The 24,203-nt window shown below is 36.3% G+C and overlaps 3 pseudogenes; 1 reads left to right on the top strand and 2 right to left on the bottom strand.

Annotated features, from left to right (window-relative positions):
- Positions 1-118: 118 nt before the first annotated feature.
- Positions 119-3,707, bottom strand: LOC104743578 (ABC transporter B family member 14-like; annotated as a pseudogene).
- Positions 3,708-10,517: 6,810 nt separating this feature from the next.
- On the top strand, positions 10,518-14,620 carry LOC104743577 (putative pentatricopeptide repeat-containing protein At1g43010; annotated as a pseudogene).
- Positions 14,621-21,696: 7,076 nt separating this feature from the next.
- LOC147928114 (F-box protein At5g41720 pseudogene) lies at positions 21,697-22,237 on the bottom strand (annotated as a pseudogene).
- Between the last annotated feature and the right edge of the window lie 1,966 nt (positions 22,238-24,203).

The raw sequence follows: 24,203 nt of genomic DNA, 5'->3' as shown, positions 1-24,203 counted from the left end.
TAGATTAAATTTTGGGGTTTGTAATCTATCAAAACAACAAAGTCATATTATTCGTATAAATTTGAATTACAAAAAAAAAAAAAAAAAAAAAAGAAACTTCAACGATGATATATCTCAGTCACACCACTGCTTGAAGATTAGTCAATTGCTTATACACCCCATCAGATTTGGAAACAAGCCTATGACTTCCTTTCTCCACAACTCTTCCCTTATGCAACACAACAATCATGTCTGCTTTTCTTATAGTTGAGAGCCTTTGAGCCACTAACACCGTTGTTCGTCCCTTCATCAGCTTCTCTAGTGCCTCCTGGACCAGTTTCTCCGAGCTTGTGTCCAAAGCACTCGTTGCCTCACCAAGGAGAAGCACTGAAGGATCCTTTAAAATGCCCTCGCGATAGCCACTCTTTGTTTCTGACCACCTGATAACTGCATTCCCTTATCTCCCACATGCGTTTTGTATCCTTCTTCCATCTTGATTATGAACTCGTGCGCATTCGCGACTTTTGCGGCTTCAATGATCTCTGCCTCCGACGCTTTCTCGTTCCCATACTTGATATTTTCGTGTATGGTTGTTGAAAACAGAGCCGGTTCTTGCTAGACTAACGCTATCTTCTTGCGTAAGTTTTTATATCTTGCCCATCGATACAAAGTTTTCCGCTGGTCGTATTGTAGAATCTCATGATCAGTCCGATCACTGTGCTTTTTCCTGAACCACTAGGTCCGACGACCGCAAGACTCTTCCCAGCTGAAACCCGGAGATTAAGATTTTGGAAAATGGCGATTTCAGGTCTCGTGGGATACGCAAAGCTCACGTTTCTAAACTCTATATCTCCTTTGACCTGAGTGACCAATCTTGAGTCAGGCTGGTCCGGGGGTATTTCACTCTCTCGATGTAGTACCCTAAAAACAGAACCGAGTGCTTGAGTGCCCTTCACGATATCTGGGGTCAACGCAAGCGTTTCTGCTACCGAGTAAGCTGTGACGACTGACGAGCAATACCATGAAAGATTTGATACTATCCTCAAAATTTGTCTCCTTCCGCTGTATCAAAACTGAAATGTACCAGAGACCAAGTGCGTAGGAACAGTAGGCGAGACACTGAGATAAACCATATCCAAATCCAGAGATATGACCTCTGAGTAAGGCATTCTTGGTGGGTTTGCTTAGCTCACAAGGAAACTGTTCTGAGATTTGCTCTTCAGCACCAAACGCAGCCACAGTTCTTATATTCACAATCGCTTCACACGCCAATGAAGTTGCCCTAGAGTAAGCCCTTGTGTAATCTCCTCCAAAGCCTTTTAGCAATAATTGCTATAACATTCAAGCTTATTTGGTTTCAAAATTCAAATTATGGTTGAAAGAAGATCTTTGGTTTTGAGTTACCTCAGTAAGTGAAGCAGCAATGAGAAGAGGGAAACAAGCAGTTACTACGGCTGCAACACGCCAACTGTAGAAAAAAGCAAGTGCTAAGGCTGTGACTGTAAGAGATTTGTTCTGGACTATTGTCGAGAGAAGATCTGCTATAGCACTCCTCACCAAGGTTGCATCAGCAGATAAGATTGAAGTGAGTGAGCCAGTGTTGTTCTCTTCCAGATCAAACCACCCAATCTCATTCAAAAGAATCGCTGAAATTGTTGTAAAAAGATATATAAACATATGTATTCAATTCGATCTAAAACCAAAGATGTTTAAAATGTGTTTGTTTACCTGAGAACAAGTATATGCGAACCCTAGAAGTAAGACGCTCTCCCATAAGTGTATAGAAGTAATGCTGGAGGAGATATATATGAGTTGTTACTATTCCAGTTCCAACAAAGATAATAATTACCTTTTCGACTTCGCGCTTGATCAGACTAGGAAAAGGTGAATAAAACGTGGTTAACACATAAGCAATCCCCATGGAGAACAATGCCGGTAGTGATCCAGCCAAAACTGCACCAATTGAGCCAAGTAATGCATAAAGCCATTCTGGAGCATTCAACTTTATAAGTTCCCATATCACTGAAGACGAACTTATATCTCCACCATTTGAATTTTTATCAGTCTTCTCTTGGTCTTCCCTGAAGCTAGAAGTCCTTCTTGAGCTACAAACTCCTCTTGAACTAAAAGATCCAGCTTGAGATCTACAAGATTCAGACATGACTGATCTCAAATTTTCTCGAGGCTCTGTGTCTTGACATTTCACAAGAGTTGGATAATGTCCTCCTCTTGATATCAGTTCTGAGTGGCTTCCCGTTTCCATAAATTGACCATCTCTCAATACAAAAAATTTGTCAACATTTCGAATGGTGGATAATCTATGTGCAACGACAATTGTTGTTCTTTTTTGCATGACATTATCAAGTGCTTGTTGAACAATCTTCTCTGATTCGACATCAAGAGCGCTCGTTGCTTCATCTAAAAGTAATATCTTTGGATTTCTTAGAACTGCTCGAGCAATTGCAATCCACTGTTTTTGTCCTCCTGAGAGTTGAGTCCCTCCTTCTCCAACCTATATTAATGGTTCGACCAGTGATTAAATAAAGAAAAAATATGAGAAGATATATAATTATGAACAATTAGATAATTTACCTGAGTGTTGTAACCATTAGGTAATGATTTAATGAAAGAATCTGCGTTGGCTGCTTTAGCAGCTTCTACAATCTGAACCATACTTGCCTTCTCTTTACCAAGAAGAATGTTGGAAGCTGGTTCTTGACTCACTAATCCCATCTGTTCTCTCAACCATTTCAGCTTCAGGCTCTTTATGTCATTTCCATCCAATAGAATCTCCCCTGAGTCAGGTTCATAGAATCGTTGAACCATAGATATGATTGTACTTTTACCTGAACCACTTGGACCGACAAATGCAAAAGTCTTGCATGAACGTATTGTGAAACTAAGATTATCAAAAACCATGTTTGGTCTGGAAGGGTATGCAAAAGATACTCGATGAAACTCAATTTTCCCAGCTAGATTTTCCAATGTTGTCCCATTGTCTAATCTTTCAAAACGTTCAAGATTGTTGTTTCCTATCATTCTAAAAATATTTGCAGCAGCAACTCTGCCTTTGGAAATTGCAGATAAGCTAGGCACGGCTTGACCTAAGGCGCTGCAATTGTAAGAAAATGATATGTATGATGCAAGCTGATGATATATCAAGAAAATATCTAGGATGTTTTGGACTTACAATCCACTGTAAATGACATTGAGGATCGTTGTGAAGGCTTTTGCTCCGCTAGTTTTTCCGTGGCGTACAAGAAGACTTGCAAACCAAAAAACAAATGCCCAAGCAAAGAACAAGAGGCTATATGTTAATCCAACTCCTAAACCTTTAGCAAGACCGCTCCTTTTACTGAGTTTTGAAGCTTTCTTGAGAGAATTTGAGTAAGATTTTACAGCTTTCTCTTCTCCTACAAATGCATACACTGTTCTCACCTGTGACATGACCTGATAATCCATAGAATTGTGTTAAGAACCGAATAATAAAACGATCCTGATATTTTAATATGTTTGCTTTGATTTCCCATTTTTTAGCATGTCATACAAACATATTTTGTGAAAAAAACTGAAATGTTATTATGGTTCCTTTTTTTTATAATGAAAACTTCTTTCACACGTAAACACATATATTAGTTTTTAAAACAAACCTCTTCCGCAACTTTTCCTGCATCAGCATAAGCAGCTTCACTCTTCTCTGAAATTGTAGACATGACTATAGCATAGCCTCCTCCTGCAACTGCTATCAATGGAACCACTCCTAACGTGAGCAACATTAGTTGCCATACCGACAAAAAACCAATCACAAATCCCGCAATGAACTGACATAAGTACCGCAAAACATGGCCAGTCTGAGAAAAAGAAAACAAGAAAACATTTCATCTAGTTACAAAGTTTTTGTTTCGTCCTTATAATTATTAAAAAGGGTTACCTTATCGCCAATTGCATCTTGAACCAAGATTGCGTCGCTTGAGATATGGTATAGGAAGTTTGAATCTCTAGTTTCCGTATCGAAGAAAGTACTATCTATTGGTAAGATTGATTTGAGATAATTTATACGCAATCGTGTTGTTTGTCTTTCCCCTGTAGTGCATCCAGCAAGCAACTCCTGCCAATACACCATTTCAATTAAAAACATGAAAAACAGTTTTTAGTACCATTATAAAAAAAGCACAGATCAACGTAGCTAGACACGTACCTATCCATGCTGATACCAAATTGAACAATCCTAGGTAGACCAAGTACAGAGCATTCTTGAACCAAAAAAAAAAAACAAATAACAAAAGTGTAAAGCAAAAATCAAGACGGAGAGAAAGAGAGAATATTAGCGGTTAATTAATTCTGAAGAAACCTGTGAAACGCGGGAAGATATGGCTTTAGGATCTGTTGAAAGACTTCCAAGAGAATCTAGCATTCCACCAAAGAACACGAAAAAGAGAGGATCACAGATCTTTTAACTACTGTTGCTGCAATCCAAATCCACCACCAGTGCATCCCAAATTCAACTCTCATTGTCTCACAAGTTCTTTTAATGGGCTTGTACATTACTTTCCCTCAAATTAAAGATGTACAGAAAATTTATATACATGTCTAGAAAATAAAAGCCTTAGTGATCACTTACGTAGTAGCATGGCATTACAACAACCTTGGCGACAAAAGGTTTCCATCGAAGAAGAGGATTACCAGATATGGAGCTCCGAGGTATATTTTCATTGATTGATCAAACTTTTGTGACTTTCTCATCGTACAAATATGATCTCCAAATTGCTAAAGTAAAATGTAGCCATGAAAATAAAATACTAGTTGGAGAAAAAAAAAGAATTTCAATCTAAAAGGAAAAGAAATACAAAATATAAATGGGATAAAGATGGCATGTAATATCATAAAATGATAACGTCGAACAATTTTTTTCTGTATTTTCTTCACTGCAGAAGCCCCAACGTCGTTAATAAATTCATCAAACTTTTATATTTCTTGATAAAGCATTAATCATAGAAATAATTAATGCTTTTTTGATTAAGTGTCGTTGGTTTTGGAAAATGGAATAACACAACCAAAATTACTAATATACCCTTAATTAAACTAACACAAATTACTAAAACTGAAAATGCCAAGTATTGAAAATATTACATCAACATACTACATTAATGATGGATATCAATAGACACAATATGAAGAGTCACTTAACAATATATATTGGGTTAGTCACAAATCTGAAAAAGCAACAAAATGGCAAATCCAGTGCAAGTAGAAGAAAATGGAGATAAGCAAACTAATGTCAAAGTGGTGCATGCTTTTGATCTCAACAAAGTCCCTGAGGAAGAAGAAGACTTTCATTTGAGCAAGGAGATTACTGATGTGAAGCCAAAAGTGGTGCATGACTTTGATCTCAACAAACACTTCATTGCGGAAGGAGAAATTCATCCTGACAAAGAGATGCAAGACATGATTCTGACATTCTATAAAATTTATTTTCCATATTATTACTAGATTTTGCTGTTGAATTATCTACTAGTGGTCTCTTCTTTATATGATCACCAATAAGTTATCCTATGGTTTGTTCTCCAAATAATAAAAAAAGAGAAATCCAGTTTCTAAATATCAGAGGTTCACATATCCATACCAGAAACAAGCAACAAAAAACAAATGTTTCAACGATGAAGCGATCAAAGTGGTTCACGTAAAAAGAAATGATCTTTTACACCTTTCAATGGCTTCTTTGAAGTTATACACCTTTCAATGGCTTCTTTGAAGTTATCTTCATCCATTGATAGCATCTTGGACTTAACTAAATCCCAAAATTTTCAAGGAAAAAGAGAGATGAAAACAAGGAATCACAAGACAAGTAAAGCTTGCTAACTGGTTGCTGAGTAACAAAAGTGAGGATACCTCCATTGTGGCATTTCACGCTTCAGGTAGCATCTAAGCAACATTGCTTCAGTTCTTTTCTTATCTGTGACTGAAAATTGGCCGGTCTAAAATATGGAAGCAGTAAAGAAGGAGTCGCAAGAACCTGGAAAGAATATATCTATTCAGAGATATATTTGCCATAGTACTCCAAAAACCTGGGATTAGAGTATGTACCTTCTTGTTGAGACATCATGATAGCCTCTTCTCTGCAAAAAAACAGTCGTACCTTTGATGTGAAACAAATATTGGAAAGAAAGGAAATGGAAAATAGTCAAAACTGAAATCAGTAAGAATAAATCAACTGCAATTCTTACTGTGATATTGATGCAGCGGTTCATCTTGCAAAACATGTCATTTGCTAAACGCTGGAATACTATAAACAAGGATGACGTGATTGAACAACCAAACTGAAATTACCATCATCATCAAGCTGCAACTAAACAAAGCTTCAGACTTGAGATCAGATGTAATTTTTTAAAAAATCTTCTTCAAGTTAACAAGAATACTAACCTTGTTCTCCAACAAAGTGATCTTGAGTTTCTTCATTTTCGTTTGCTCCTGATCCAAAATGGAGAATATGGATTGACATCAATAACAGTACATATAAATCAACTAAAAAAAAAATTCAGCTTACCTTGGTCTCCAATGTGATCTTCATTTTCTTCATACAATTCATCGACATGTAGTTCTAAAATATCAGCAAATGATTCATCTGTTGGATTGACGTTGAGATTGATAAAGATGGTACTTTCAGATGATGCTATAATCGTTACAGCTGGATCTACATCTGCTTCCATTGTTTCCTCACCCACAAGAACGTAGCCACCGTCATCTCTTAAACCTCCATATTCAGAATCATGATCATCACTATTCGCTGGAATGGTATTCAAATCAAAGGAATGGTTTGTATTTTCTGAAAGTGAAAGATTTAGATCGAAGTTAGCCATGGAAGATGATCAATCAAATTCACGTTACACCAAATATAAAGAATTGTGAAAATATTTGAATTTTAATTGTTGCCTCCATTAGCTTTCTTCTTCTATGAATTTTTTTCCTTTCCCTCCACTTCTATTCATCGTAGTCATGGAAGTATTTAATTTAGTAAAAGTTGTTAGTAATTGAAATTGGGAAGAATACTAAAAGGCCAAATTGCAATGATTAAATGAATTAGAATCTGTGAATTTCATACACCATCGATACCATAATGGTCTATAGATGCTGAAACCAAATTAACAAAGGTCTAGACATGAGAAGATTAAAAATCAGAATTAGAATAAGAGGATACAAAGACAATACCTTTCACCTCTGCAATGACTGATAAAGCATCACAACCTTCTCAAAGAATCCAATGAGAAGCTCTCTAAGTCATACAGATGGAATCCTTCTTGCCAACTCTCTTTGCTCACCAACTTGCCGCCGCGCTTCTCCGTCTCCTCTGGATCCAGAGAGATTACATAAGTAGAATCTGTGAATTTCATACTATATCGATTACCATTCCAATTTATACAAACCTTGCTCAGTGTGCTAAGTCTTCCTCGTAGACTGAAAATCTTCTCTGGTTTTTCCAACTTATTGTACTTGATTCATGATTTGGAGAAGCCAACTTTGAAATAGACTTTGGAGCTTCTCTTAAATCTTCCAACAAAGCACCTGCAATTGCTCTTCTAATACGCATACTCGGAGGCGGTGAATTGCTTTTCTTTGCCTGCAAAAAATCAAGATTTAAGCCATTGTTAAGTCTCTCTACAAAACCCTTTATGCTTAAGCCAATAGAGAAAAACACAGAGCAAAATGTACCAACTGAGGATTTAAAAGGAGTAAGAAGAACAGATGAAACAGAGCTCTTCGTCATCATCTCTATCGCAAACACTTCTGCTTCACGGAAACTTTGGCCGATAAATCCTCTCAAAAGCACAAAATCAGAGGATTTTTGCAGATTGAAAGTTCACCAAAGAAGAAACCATCCTTAAAGCCATAATCGAAGCTAAAGCCTGGCACGAAGCTCAACAATCCCTTGTCAATTTGCATAAACCTCGGACGCTTGCAACCAATGAACCAAACCCAGCAAAGCTCTCTTGTTTTATCGACACCGCTTGGACCAGATCCTCAGAAAATTGTGGACTGGGTTGGATTATCAAAGATGCCTTAGGTTTCTCCCTTTTTGAAGGTTCAAGCTCCCATCGATTCACGGCGTCAGCTTTATCGACCGAAGCCATGGCTTTTGAAAACAGCTATGGAGTCCGCTCTTGGTTTTGATTTGCTTCAAATCAGCTCGCACTCCCAATTGCTTATCTCCCTGATGAGATCAGTTGAAGAATCAAGTGAATTGAGATCTATGTTTCTTAATCAACTAATCGGTGCAGACAAAATAAATTGGAGTTGTGACTCCATTGTCGTAAAGAAAAAGATATAGAGAAGAAAAAATAAAATAATTTATTGAATAAAAAAGAAAACAAAAAATAACATGGTAAATTAGTTTAATTTCAGAGGTTAAAACAGTCAAATTGTTTGTTTTCTTAATCTACTCAAAAAAGTCCAGAACGACACTTATATGGGATCGGAGGGAGTAATACTCCCTCTGTTTCATAAAGGATGTCGTTCTGCACTATTTTTTTTTGTTTCACAAAGAATGTCACTTACATTTCCAATGTGACTTTTCAGATCAAATTACTAAACTTAAATAATTAAATACTCATTAAATAAGGGTATATTTGTATAGTTCTAGTTTTTTTTAATTTGTGTGTCTTGTGTCAAAATGACACTCTTTATGAAACAGAGGGAGTAGTTATTGACTTCAGGAGAGTCTGAAATTGTATCATTAGCCGTTTTAAAATAACAATGAATTTTCTTGATCTAAGCATAGTTGCTGGATCTTAAAAAAAAAAATCTTACCAATTAATATACGTAGTTGGCTAAATTAATTGATGACGACTAGTTCTCTATTTACTAACTGTCCATTAGAATTGTCATTACCTTAACATAATTGAGTAATACTATAAAAATATTATTGTAAATCTATATAATAATACCAAGCTGATCAATAAATGTCAATAACAATTACGATTAGTGTGGAAGCAAATGACTGAATATATCGACATCAGATTGCATTGGCTTGGATGCTAGAGAAAGAGGCAACTACTGGCTGCCCTTGTTTTGGAGGGTTTCCGGCGGATGATCAAGGTCTTGGAAAGATAGCTATTATAGTGGCAGAACGACCTAATGGAAGATATCAATTTTGAAACTTCATCCATTTTTTATCTATGACATGTTTATAAACAAGATAAAAATTCCGATAAAGAAGAATTAGGTAGAAGGAAACCATTAACTTTCCTAAAAACAATGATCCTAAGGTGAACAAAAGGTTAGTTTCTTTACGTTGATTCTTTTATATTTTTATTAAAGTTTTGTATGAGTTTTAACTACTAAAATCAATCATTAGATTCAATGCTTGATGGAGAAAGTATAATCTCTTTATACCTCATGACTATTGAATTGAGAAAATTGGACTTTAGTAAAGAGAAACTGATTTCTATACAAAAATGATTTATTTGTAACTGTTTTTTCGTTATGTTTTGTTCAATTTTTGATATGATGTTGTTATTACCTCTTATAGTCTCTACCAAAAAAAATTGAGTTATTATGACAAATTTAGAGATGAAAAATATTCGTCATAAATCTGTGACAATTTTTGTTATGGTTTTGTGACCATTTTTATCTATCATAAATTCGTAGTTAGTTTGTCAAAATATTGTGATGAAATAAATCATGACCAAATATTGTCACAATTAGTGACAAAATTGTAACCACAACTGTAAACTATATGAGTGATAGTTTGTGACATTGTAGTGACTATTTGTTAGTAACTATAATATATATAAATGAGTCTTAACTAGCTGCAAAATATTGTAACCTTATTTGTTTGTTATAAGGTAATCAGTCTGCCGCATACATTATAGTTTGTTGTTTGGCTTTTATTTTGTTTCAAAAGTGAAAGTGAGGTTTCCCTTTAAAAAAAAAAGTAAGCTTTTACCTTTTAGATCAGTCGTACTTGATGCAAAATGAAAGGGAGTTTTCTTCCTGATCTAGCTAGAGCTTTTCTTTTTATTTTACATAATTAATTAAGACCTCTCATGTAATTAATAAGACTTCATTTTTCAGAATTAGAGAACAACCAAGTGATAGCAACTATACTGGAACTGGACTAGTCTATTTTGAGTAGGTCATTAATTAATAAATTCAGCAAATTTGTATAATTCACCCCAACGACTCTATACCCTCGTTGTTCAAAAGCCGAAGTACAGTTTCCGATCAGCCTCCGGTAATATTAGTTTACAATCTAACAGACGTGCCAGCTATTTTTGCAAGTCGTTGAGATTAACTTTCTTTTATCAGATTTTTATGGAACAAAGCTGACAAAAATGTATATATATACAATAATTTTAAAATCAATGGATATTGTTTTCTGGTTCAGATTTTAGAATTAGTGAATTAATTAAAAAGAATAAAATGAAAGACAATTTACATATTTAATCCACTAAGATTAACCGACTTGATTAAAACTTTCTTCCCCATATTTTATTTATTTATATAAGATTTACCGTCTTAAAATCTTGAGAGTTGAGAGCACGATGCAACGCCTTGGACGATACGCAATAAAAAAATTCTTTTCCAGGAGAACACCGTCGATTCGATTCGCCGGAACCCTAACGTCCAATGACACTTTACATAGTCGGGTCATGGGGAGTGAACGGGAACGATCGAAGGTTACACCTGTGCTGGACAAATGGCTGAAACAAGGGAACGAAGTAAACCTTACGGATCTAAGACGCCTCATCGACGCCCTATGCGTGTCTCAGCGATTCAACCATGCCCTCCAGGTCTCAACTTCTTTCCCTTCTCGTTTTCAATTTCTTCTGAGATTATATTTACTAGGACTCAGACCCCCTGCGAAGTATTTTAGAAATAAAATAATTTAAATTTAAAATTTAAAAATATACATTATGAAATTATTTGAATTTAAAATTAAAAATATACATTATGAAATTATTTGAATGTAATAGAATGGTTTGAATACAAAAACTGTTACTAAAACACAATCATCAAAATGAAAACTTATAACAAAAAATATTATGTAGAATAAACGCAACTTTGCAAAACATATTGTTTAAAGTATTATAAATATAAGATATTTTTATGAAGAATTATGGTAAAGAGCTGCAAAAAAAAAAAATTATTATGATGAAGTGATCTTTACTGAGAATATTGAGCTAATAGTTATAATGAGTAATGTAATTTTCTATTAAATAATTATAATTATAAATATATTTAATAATGAGTGAAACAGTATCAATGGAAAATTAAAATACACAACTCTTAAGAACAAATAAAATAAATTTTAAATATTAAAATAATTTTTAACGAAAAGTGATGATAAATAGACACAGTTGTAAATTCTATACTAAGTTTTATTAAATTTCTATATTACTATAATCATTTCTAAAATTTTAGTTAGATTATAGAATAACATTGAATATTAGATATTAATATTCAAATTATTTAGATTTAACATAAAATGAAAAAATTGTTTCAACAACAATGATTTGTTAGTTATTGATGAAGAGACAAATATATAGAGAGTTCAAAATATATGACTATTTAAATAGACACACCTATTAAAACAAAAAGTTGTGATGAAAAAATATAAATAAAATATAGTGAAAAGACACAACTCTACAATGAACAAATACAACTGTTTGAGTTTTTTAAAAAGAACAAATAAAACCAATTTTTTTACAAAAAAGTACTACGAAAAATCTCAACTGTTGTTCTTATTTATTCAGATTGTTATTATTATTTTTAAATATTAAAATATCTTTTTAACGGAAAGTTAAGATAAATAGACACAACTGTAAATTCAATATTAAGTTGTATAAAATTTCTCTATTGCTATAATCATTTCTAAAATTTTAGTTAGATTATAGAATATATTCAATTATCTAGACTCAACATAAAATAGAAAATTTGTTTCAACAAACTTGTTAGTTAGTGATGAAGAGACAATATAAAGAGAGTTCAAAAAGCATGATTATTTAAATAGACACACCTATTAAAACGAAAAGTTGTGATGAAAAAATATAAAGAAAATATAGTGAAAAGACACAACTCTACAATGAACAGAGACAACAGTTTGAATTTTAAAAAAAAACAAATAAAAATATTTTTTTATGAAAAGATACTACGGAAAATTGCAATTGTTCTGTGTGCACTTGATTATACCTACAAACTCATATAAACTGCTTTTAAGTAGAAGACTTCTTTATTACCATATTCAAAAGTCAAATCCAAAAACTTATTATATAATCCATTTAACTCTTCAAAAAAGACTCTAGATATAAAATTAACTAAAAGTTGTAAATTAGATTCATCATTCCAAAAATCTTTTGTTAAATCAAGAATTGGAGGAATCTCTTTACTTTTAAAAAAATGAATGCTAGAGAATAATTTAGAGAGCTGTAAAAACCGTTGAGATTGAAATTTTATATTATTTGGTGTCATGGGAAAAAAAATGAAAACAATTCAAACAGACAAATATATATAGATTTCAAAAGATACGAATTTTCGAATAGAAACATCTCTACAATGAACAATTACAACTTTACAAAAAAACCATTACAATGAACAATCGCAACTTTGTGTATGACACACAAATTAAATTTTCTACAGATTTTTTTGGAACATTATCCAAAAGGTATGACTGAAAAATACAACTTTGGTGGCATTTATTCGGATATCTATTATATATAAGTATTTTAATTAATTTTTAATATAAAATTAACTAAAAGTTGTAAATTAGATTCATCATTCCAAAAATCTTTTGTTAAATCAAAAATGGGAGGAATTTCTTACTTTTAAAAGAATGAATGCTAGAGAATAATCTAGAGATCTGTAAAAACCGTTGAGATTGAAATTTTATATTATTTTGTGTCATGGCAAAAAAAATAAAAACAGTTCAAACAGACAAATATATAGATTTCAAAAGATATGAATATTCGAATAGACACAGCTCTACAATGAGCAGTTGCAACTTTACAAAAAAACCGTTACAATGAACAATTGCAACTTTTTGTTAAACACATAATTTAAATTTTCTACAGATTTTTTGGAAGATTATCCAAAAGGTACGATTGAAAAACACAATCTTTGGTGGCATTTATTCGGATTGTTACCATATTGAAAAGTCAAATCCAAAAACTCACTATGTAATCCATCTAACTCTTGGAAAAACACTCTAAGTATTTTCATTAAACCTTTATATTTAAAATTAACTAAAAAATGTAAATTAGATTCATCATTCCAAAAATCTTTTGTTAAATCAAGAATTAGAGGAATTTATTGACTTTTAAAAGAATGAATGCTAGAAAATAATTTAGAAAAATGTATAATCCGTTGAGATTGAAATTTTAGTTGATTTTGTGTCATCGCAAAAAAAATGAAAACAGTTCAAACAAACAAATATATATAGATTTCAAAAGATACGAATGTTCCAATCAACAAAACTTTACAGTGAACAGTTGTAATTTTTCATAAATAACCGTTTCAATGATCCATCACAATTTTTCAGAAAATATCCAAAAAGTACGATTGAAAAAACGCAACTGTTGGTTGCATTTATTCGGATTGTTATTATTATATAGATTCCTAATAAATCTCATAAAGGGGTTATATATATCATTGTTATTGGTGATGTGTTAGGTCTCAGAGTGGATAACTGATCGAGGTATTTATGATCTAAGCTCTAAAGATTTTGCATCACGGCTTTATCTTGTTGAGATCAGTTCAGGGTTGATAGAAGCAGAGAATTTCTTCAAAAACATTCCTGAAAACATGAGGGACGACTCAGTCTACAACACTCTCTTATACTTGTACACAACATCCAAGACAACACGGCACGAAGCCGAAGCCACTTACCAGAAGATGAGAGAGCAAAATATGCTATTGAAACCTTACCCTTACTATAATATGATATCTCTTTATGCTCTTCTTGGAGAAAGACACATGGTCGACGAGATCCTGAGACAGATGAAGGAGAATGGAGTAGAGCATGACAAGAATCTCACGGCCAATAACGTTTTGAAGGCTTACGCAAGTGTACCCGACGTGGAGGCAGTGGACAAGTTACTGATGGAGTTAGAAGTTGAAGACGACCCACCATTCTCATTGGCCTGGCAAACGGGGATAAGCATTGCAAAGGCTTATTTAAATGGTGGTTCAAGTAAGAAAGCGATAGAGATGCTGCGTAGAACATAACTTGTAGTTGATACAAAGTCTAAAGACTCAGCGAACAAGGTGTTGATGGAGATGTATAGGGATGCTGGAGCAAAACACGATGTGTCCCGCCTTGATAGGTTCGTCTATCCGAATAGTAAAAAGGGAGGGAACATGAGAGAATATAAACACAAAGGAAATGACGGAGGCAACTCTTACTACTACGGCAACTCATATTACTATTTCGGTGGTGGTGGTTGTGGTAGGTATAGTGATGGTGATGATAGTGTTGGTGGTGCTGATTGTGGTGCTGGTGATAATGTTGGTGGTGGTGATAGTATTGGTGTTGATGTTTGTGGTGGTTATAGTGGTGGTGGTGATAGTGTTGGTGGTGGTGCTGATTATGGTGGTAGTGGTTGCGGTGGTGGTGATTGTGGCGGTTGGGATTGAGAAGAAAACCAAGTAGAGAGTGTGGGTAATTTCATATAGATTATCATTAAAATAATATATGAACTTGTTATTAGTTTTGGGTTACTTTTACTTGTCTAGCATATTTTCCCACCAAAATTAGATGTTATGGGTTTTCGGTGATATGATAAGAGTTTTAATTGCTTAGTATGAATATGATGGTTTAAAGGGTGCCATAATATTCAAGATGGTGCATTATTACAAGCAACACAAGCGATCTTTTGGACCCTTTACAAATAGTCACAATCATAAGCAAATTTAAGATATAACAGTCGAAGGATTGTGGAAGTAAGATCGCTTGTTTGTTTCCGTTTCAAATTTTTGTATCCAATTTTCGAAGGAGCTGAGGTAAGTGAATCTGCAAATTTATCGGTTGGATGAGCCAAAGAGTGATCATATCCTTGTCGAAGGGCGAATGATGTCAATTTCCATTGTATACCCGCAACCGAAATAATCGGTTCTTATTTTCTCTTTGATATAATGTGATACATAATATATAGCGAACATATGGTTTGGTAATTTGTGCTTGATACAAATAACAAAATCAACCAGGCGACCGATGGCTTAGTGATCCCTGATCCGTATGGCATGTAAAAGTTTTGAAACTTCTGAAAAAAGTTCATAATGTAGGAAACCAAAATTTCATTATATATATATATATATAATAGGGTGATTTACTCAAATGTTATCCAAATTAGGTAATATTACCAGAATTTACAAACAAAGATTTTATTACTAGAATATTTCGGGTATTTTCAAAATGCCCAGCGTGCCCTTGTTTTATGTTACCAGAAAAACGTAATTACAAAAATGTCATTGCACGTCAGACGCCACGTCAAAAACGCTGACGTGTAACAATAACTCAGCCATAACGTGTTACAAAGGTATGTTGCGGCTGTGAGTTATAGGTATATTCCGGCTGAGTTATGGAAAAAAACATTTGAGTAAGAGCGGACGGCTGAGATAGAGCATAACTCAGCCAAGCGTTACGGCTGACTTATCAAAATCTGCCTGACTTATCAAAATCTGGCTGAGTTAGAGCATAACTCAGCCAAGAGTTACGGCTGACTTATCAAAATCTGGCTGAGTTACGCTCTAACTCAGCCGTCCTTACGGCTGAGTTTTCACTCCATGGTTGAGTTGTTAAAATTTTGGCTGAGTTATCACTACGACACGGCTGAGTTACCATTTTCCGACTAGCTGAGTTATCGTACAACTCAGCCGTGATAGGCTGACTTATCGTACAACTCAGCCGTGATAGGCTGACTTATCGTACAACTCAGCCATTCGACGGCTGACTTAGTAGCAAAAGATTAATTACTAGAATGTTATTCAGTTACGGCTGACTTATTAAACGATACGGCTGAGTTACATATTTTCAGTTGATGAAGCAGCTGAATTTGGCAGCAATTTTTTTTGCTTTTTAATTACTGTAATGTTTTTTATGTTGTGACTGAGTTATAATCTGTTTGATGGCTGAGTTTTATATAGACTGAGTTATTAATTGTTTCATGGCTGACTTGCCACGTCGGACGCAACATCCATGTCATCATTCCATGTCATATTTTTTTTTTCCGGAAATACAAAACGTCGTTCGACTCTTATTCTTCAACTGGTAAATAAGTGAACTATTTACCTTCTTCTTCACCTTGTTCTTATACTTTTTCTTCACTTTTCTTCTTCACATTGTTCTTCTACTTCTTCTTCACCTTGTTCTTCATCATCTTTCATGGATCCAGTTCCGGTACTAGTTGTGTCCGGTAATTGGGTAAAGAAACAGAGATATGTATTTAACACCGACGATAGAGGGTGTATAGTTGTGCAGATCGATGGTGGCACAACACACGACAAGCTTGTGGAGCTTGTTCTTGAAGACTACAGATTGGACGCGTTTAGCCATGAGCTAAAGCAGAGCTACATGTTCTCGAACAAGGCACTGAAACTAATGGCACATGATACTCCACCAGTTTTTGTCTTCAATGATCGACAGTTGCAATGTTTTTTGGGGCTATGGAACACCGATCAGCTAAGTCTCTGTGTAGGGTTTTCAGCGAAAGAGTCTACAGAAACTAGTGGAGCTAGAGGAAGGATGATTCGGCCAAGCAGTGAATCAAAATTAGAATCTACATACAAAGTGTACGGTGGGAGATTTGAAGGCACTTATTTTGATTATGGTAAGATCGTTGACAAAGAAAACCAAGAAGAAGAAGAAGTTGTCGAAGTAGCATCTGACGAAGAAGAAGACGATGAGAGTTTTCGGCGAAAGAGTCTACAAAAACTAGTGAAGCTAGAGGAAGGATGATTCGGCCAAGCAGTGAATCGAAATTAGAATCTACATTCAAAGTGTACGGTGGGGGATTTGAAGGCACTTGTTTTGATTATGGTAAGATCGTTGACAAAGAAAACCAAGAAGAAGAAGAAGTTGTCGAAGTAGCATCTGACGAAGAAGAAGACGATGAATTTTCAAGCCAATTTAATTTTTTCGACGACTCCGATGGTGAGTCATCTAATGATGAGCAATTTTCTGTATTGGGCGAGCCTCAGAGTAAAGAAGAGGAAGACCCACCTACTCCGCCTCCTCAGAAGAAAGCTCATAAAGATGATAACTTTGTCGGATCGAAGATGAATCCGGAGGCTATTAGGTTGGAGGTGTCAGCGCTAAAAATTGCTGTATGACAAAGATACAGGAGAAAAAAGGAGTTCAGGAATCACATGAAACTTATTTCGGTTAGGGATGGATTTGATTTTAATGTACCAGTATCAAATCCGAGACAGGTGATTTTTAGGTGTTGGGTTGAAGGATGTCTTTGGAGAGTTCGTGCATCTGTACAAGGGGATGACCCGGATTTTCATGTTCGTCTATACGATTTGGAACACACATGTTCTTTGACGGAACGTTGTATTAGATCCCGCCAATCAACAGCTGATGTATTGGCAGGTCTATACAGGGACTATCTTGGTGATCTTGGTCTGGATGTTAAACCTAAAAGTGTCGGAGTCATTTTCAATAAGCAATTTAGTTTAAAGGTAATAACTATGTTTCGACTGACTTATTGATAATAATGGCTGACTAATATGTATGTATAGGCTGAGTTATTTACATGTTACGGCTGATTTATTGATTATTTACGGCTGACTTATTCGAATGTATCGGCTGAGGTATCTATATTTTTTGGCTGATTTATTAATTTGTTTGGTGTCAACAGATGGGTTATTGGAAGGCATATCGAACGCTGCTGAATGCAAGGCTGATCGATCAGGGAACTCCTGAGGATACTTTTAGCGAGTTGCCTTCGTACATATACAAGTTAAGAAGGGAAAATCCGGGTACAGTCACGCGTCTTCAAATAGATGATGAAGACAGATTTAAATATGTTTTTATTGCTTTTGGTGCGAGTATTGCTGGGTTTGCTTTCATGCGCAAAGTTATTGTTGTCGACGGAACGTTTCTCCATGGTAGTTACAAAGGGACGCTTCTAACAGCTCTAGCTCAGGATGGTAACTTTTAAATTTTCCCATTAGCTTTCGCTGTTGTTGGCACTGAAAATGATGAGTCTTGGCGTTAGTTTTTTACACAACTCAAAGTTGCCATTCCTGACGAAAAGGATCTTGCGATAATCTCCAACAGACATAAGTCAATAGGGAAAGCGATTGGTCAAGTGTATCCGTTGGCTTCGCGTGGAATTTGCACTTACCATTTGTATAAGAACATTTTGGTGAAGTTCAAAGGAAAACATTTGTTCACTCTAGTGAAAAAAGCGGCAAGGTGTTTTAGGCTGTCTGATTTTAATAAGGCTTTTAATGAGATTGAAGCACGTCATCCCGAACTACATGGATACCTCCAACGACCTGGTGTCCGAATGTGGGCGCGTGTTCATTTCACGGGTGAAAGGTACAATCTAATGACAACGAATATTGTAGAATCAATGAACCATGCACTGTCAAATGCTAGAAGTCTTCCCATAGTTCGACTACTAGAATCGATATGGAATATGATGACAAGATGGTTTTCTGAACGGAGAGAGGATACGGAATCACAGCTAACAACGCTCACTCGAGGTGTTGAGAAACTGGTACAAGTAAGTTTACATAACTCATCCATAACAGCTTTCATATATCAGCCATAACTGTTTCCATATATCAGCCAATACCATTATCGTTTCCATAAATCAACCATAATTGTTTTCATAACTCAGCCGTCATTGTTTTCATAATTCAGCCTAAAACATTTTTTTTTTAATTCTACTCCCTACTAGGACCGTGTCATCGCAGCAAGACTTATGGAGGTACTAACGATTGATGCTGTAGGTGTGCAAGTGAGATATGGATCATCTTTGCATGTTGTAAATTTGGAACTAAAAAAATGCACATGTCGTCGTTTCGACCACGAGAAAATACCATGCATCCATGCAATCGCAGCTGCAGAGCATATGGATGTGTCTCGTATATCCATGTGTGATCCGAAATTTAGGAGTGTCGATTTGGTTAACGGATGGGCTGGTTCAATTATGCCTCCAGATGAATCATTCCCTGCTCCTGAAGCTGTGGATAATCAGAAGTGCTTGCCTTCGATTATTGTGAACCAGCCAAGAAGGCCCAAGAAGCGTAGGATTAAATCATCTTTGGAAGTTGCCATTGAAAATAAACGCCCTAGGAAGCAACCAGCATGTTCGTGATGTAAGCAAGTTGGGCACAATGTGAAAACTTGTCGGATGTAGTTAGGGAGATTTGTTTTATTTTGTGTAATAACTCACCGTCAAGTCGTATAAACCAGTCGTTTGCTCTCAGATTGTTGATAACTCAACCGTCAAGTCATATATATATCAGCTATCTACTTTCACATTGTTTCGTGTGATAACTCAGCTATTACTTACTATAACTCAGCCATCAACGAGACCTTTCATTTTTCCGTAAAACTATAACTCAGCTGTTAAGCATTATTTTGACGGGAAACCATAAGTTAACCTAAAAAACGCGACCTTTCTTTTGATAACTCAGCCGAGGCTGAGGCGGAGATAGCTGATCGCTACAAAGCAGTTCTGCATATTATGAATGATCATATGAAGAAGAAGGAAGAGAAGACCGCCCTTGAGCATCAAGTGGAACTAATCGACGCTCAAATATCCCAGCTGAATCAAATCTTGGGTGGAGAACTTGTCAACTTAGAGACAGAGCACCAGAGGTTAGAGGTAATGAGAGAGATTGCGGAGGCTGATGTCGAACAGTGTTTGGTTCTTCCTCCTCTTGATTGGGAGAAACTAAAAGTTCCTGGTTCCTCCTCCTCTTAATCGGTTTTAAAAACCATCTTCCATTGTACTGTCGTCTCGTGTTCTTTATGAACTCTAAACTTAACTTTTTTCTTTTGATTTCTTTTTGTAATATTTAATATTAATATAATATAACCGGTATTACGATATCTTAGCCATTACGGATTTATAAATCACTATAACTCAGTCGTGGCATGAATCACTATAACCGTTTTCCCGTAAGTTTTATAACTCAGCTGTCAAGTCATATATATCAGCCATAACTCACAATAACTCAGCCGTAAAGTGACCTTTCGTTTTCCCCATAAATATTAAAACTCAGCCGTAAAGTCATATTTATTAGCCGTAAATGTTTCTTGTGATAACTCAGCCATAACTCACTATAACTCAGCCATCACATGACCTTTCGTTTTCCCCGAAATATGTCTGACTCTCTTTCATCTCACATATGTCTGACTCTCTTTACATCTCACATCGACTTTGCTGAAGAATTGCCAATAAATTGTCATTAAATTTCCATTAAATTTCAATTAATTTCGAATTGATTACATTCAGTTCGACAATTCACCAAAATGAAAAAAAAATTTTAAAAAAAGCGACAAGCGTCCTATCAGCGAACTAGTTCCCATGTGAAGGCTAATCACGAGTCTTCTGATCTTGGCACAAACTGATTCCCATCACTAGCATTCTGGACGGTCCTATAGTCTCAGATTGGGAGCCGGACCAGATAGATCGGACTCCAACGGTTCTTCCACCACCACCTTGCTCAGATCAGATCGCAAGATCTGACGATCCCGCCTTAAGGATTCAAGCCTTTCCATCGGCACTTGGGAGCCCTTGGACACCATCTCCTCCACGAAGGCACATGGACCTTCTATGGCATGGCTTTCGCGGAAGAAATGGTCCGTTGACTCCAAGTAGTTGATGTACCGCCTCAGCCTCTCCACGCTAGCTTGGTAGGCCCAGACGTCCGTGATGCGCGGGAAGTCAGACTCTCCCAAAGGTTCGTAATCACCTTCGGGTAAGTTGGGCACCACCATACGGGAGACCTGTTCTTTGCACGATGCATGCTCAGCAAGTAGACGAGTCATGCGCCACTTCGCCAGAAAGAAACCTTCGGCGATGAGCTCATCCAGGACTCGGATAGTCCCTTCCAATCGGCAGAGCCGATAGACTTGCTCAAGTTTAAGACAAAGTGCTTTGATATACGCGCCTAGTCTCTTGCGACGAGCTCGGTACATCCGGAGTTTCGTTTGCAAAGGATCCCCGGATGGCTTGACGATGTTGAAACTCGGAACGAGTTCATGGGATCGAGACGTCTCCGTCTCCTCTTGAGGGGGGGCATTATCCGACTCCTTCGGATCGAAACCGCTAGCTCCAGCGGCTGTCCGTTCTCGAGCTCGTTTCAACCATGCAGATCGGGTAGTCACTGGCATCTTTGCTAGTTTCATTTGAGTTAGGAATGCTCTGAACATTTCCAACACTTCCCCTATTTATACTAAAACTTGGAACGCAACTGCGATCCTCTTCCACCAATCAGATTGCGGCAGGACTTTTGCTGTGTCCCGAGAATCACTCTAAAAGACCGTGCAAACATTCAAACTCAGCCGTAGAGTCATATATCATCGATTTACTTGCTGATTTGTTATTGTGATAACTCAGCCATTCCTCACTATAACTCAGCCGTTACATTTACATGACCTTTCGTTTTCCCGTTAATATTATAACTCAGCCGTAAAGCGATATTTTGGCGGATCACCATAAGTTAACCTAATAATAGACGAGATCTTTCGTTTTCCTATAAATATTATAACTCAGTCGTGACATTGAAATAAATCAGCCATTTATTTTCAGAAATCCTAATGATCTTATACCGAAACGGATTTAAAGAAATCACCATTAAACCGGTTGCGATCATCAGATATCGAGTTTTAGGGTTTGGTGTGATCCGGAACTGCTTTGTGGCAGGTTTACAAACGATGTACCTTGGTATCGTTTTCGCTCCTTTAAACCTATCACCGATACAGATCAAAATCCCATGATGTGTATCACAAGCTTTGATCTTTGCGTTGTTCTAAGGAAGAAACTGAAGCGAGATTTGGGTTTTATCTCCTTTTTCTTCTTGTTCTGCTTCAACGTCGGGGACAAAACGGGGCCGATACCTAAACCATTTGTCCTCGTAATGAACAAAATAGCCGAAAACAGAGTTGGCTCTATGGAGATGATGATCGATAAATCTCAACTCGTAACTTCGTTTGTTGCACTCTTTGTTTTTGTAGACGGAATCTTGCAATCTCCGTCGCTGAACAATAAGAGAGGATCTCTTGAATCACGTCTTGGTTCAACATCGCGAGTGGCCAGATAAAACCTTTGAGAGGATTGTTTCTTGTGAAAACACAGCTATAACATATTGATAAATCACTATAACTCATCTGTCACATGCATCGACGCGACCTTTCGTTTTCCCGAAAAACTATTACAAGTCGTATAAATCAATCGTATGCTTTCAGATTGTTTCAAGTAATAACTCAGCCATATCTTACAATAACTCAGCCGTCACATGAATCGACGAGACCTTTCGTTTTTCCGTAAGTTTTATATCTCAGCCGTCAAGTAATATAAATGAGTCATTTACTTTCAGATTGTTTCTTTTGATAACTCAACCATTATTCAATATAACTCAGCTGTAACATGAATCGATGGGACCTTTCGTTTTCCCGTAAAACTATATCTCAGCCGTCAAGTAATATTTTGGCGGGAAAACATAAGTTAACCTAATAATAGATGTGTTGTATCGTTTCGGTTTCTTCGTCTCCGCTCATTACACCTATAAATATTGCATCTTCGTCGATCAGTCCACCTTCAAATCTCCAGTAGACGTCAAAAACGCAAGGCACAGTGGGGAGACAAAGACATTCAAGTGGTCGGAACAAGTTCTAGTAAACGTCAATGAAATGCAGATTTCAAGTGGGAAGAGGAAGCACTATTGGCCGTGTCCGAAGCTTTTACTCAGACAAGAGTCGAGGCCGAGGCGGAGACAGCTGATCGCTACAAAGCAGTTCTGCATATGATGAATGATCATATGAAGAAGAAGGAAGAGAAGAACGCCCTCGAGCATCAAGTGGAACTAATCGACGCTCAAATATCCTAAGTGAATCAAATCTTGGGTGGAGAACTTGTCAACTTAGAGACAGAGCACCAAAGGTTAGAGGTTATGAGAGAGATTGCGGAGGCTGATGTCAGACAGTGTGTGGTTCCTCCTCCTCTTGATTGGGAGAAACTAAAAGTTCCTGGTTCCTCCTACTCTTAATCGGTTTTAAAAACTATCTTCCATTGTACTGTCGTCTCGTCTTCTTTATGAACTCTGAACTTTTTTTTTTTTTGTAATGTTTAATATCTCAGCCATTACGCGTTTTCCCCTCAAGTCATATATATCAGCCATTTACTTTCAGATTGTTTCTTGCGATAATTCAGCCATAACTTACACTAACTCAGCCGTGACATGACCTTTCGTTTTCTCGCATATTTTATAACTCAGCCGTAAATTCGTCTAAATCAGTCGTTTGCTTCCAGATTGTTTCTGGTGATAACTCAGCCATAACATTACTATAACTCAGCCGTTAAATGAGAGGAGATACTAAAAGGAAAATGTGGAAGCATAAAAAGGTGGATAACAGGGACCTTTAATACATGAAAAAGATACTCGCCTAAGGAATGGAAAATAATTATTTTAAATTAAACAGACTGGAAATTACTGCTGAAAATCACTGCTGGAAACCCTAAAGGATCTCAGATACTTAAAGGGACAACCACCAAAGGTAACAGTATTTGAACATGATTCTATAACAGTCTCCATAGCCGGGAAAATGGCGACCGTTATCCAAATAACACATCACAGCACAAGCAGGTGAAGGGAGTAACGGGCTGTCAGGATAACAATGGGAGGCTGTGTATGAATATTTCCGGGCCGTCTTATAACGAGATAACGCAAACAGAAAATAATCACTGGTTGCCCTAACACCCGTAGACAGCAGAGGATAATGGTGTCCATCAAACAGCTGGAGGTAATGGACAGCCATAAACTCATTCCCTTGACATATACTTAGTACCCCACATGCTAAGGTGGCATCAGCATCGGCCGGTACAATACGACTGAGAATATCAATCCCACGCTGGATATCTCTATCCTCAACCACAACCCTTAGCCCTTCGTAGTAAATGGTAATGGGGTTGTTGGCGTCAAAGCATCTGACGAAGAAAGGCCTGTACCGCCCTTCAATTTGGAGGCCATCATCAGGGGCATTTGATGTGTTG

This window comes from Camelina sativa, chromosome 14, assembly GCF_030686135.1.
Source record: "Camelina sativa cultivar CO46 ecotype springtype chromosome 14, ASM3068613v1".
Taxonomy (NCBI): Eukaryota; Viridiplantae; Streptophyta; class Magnoliopsida; order Brassicales; family Brassicaceae; genus Camelina; species Camelina sativa.
This window is presented reverse-complemented; position numbering and strand designations above follow the sequence as displayed.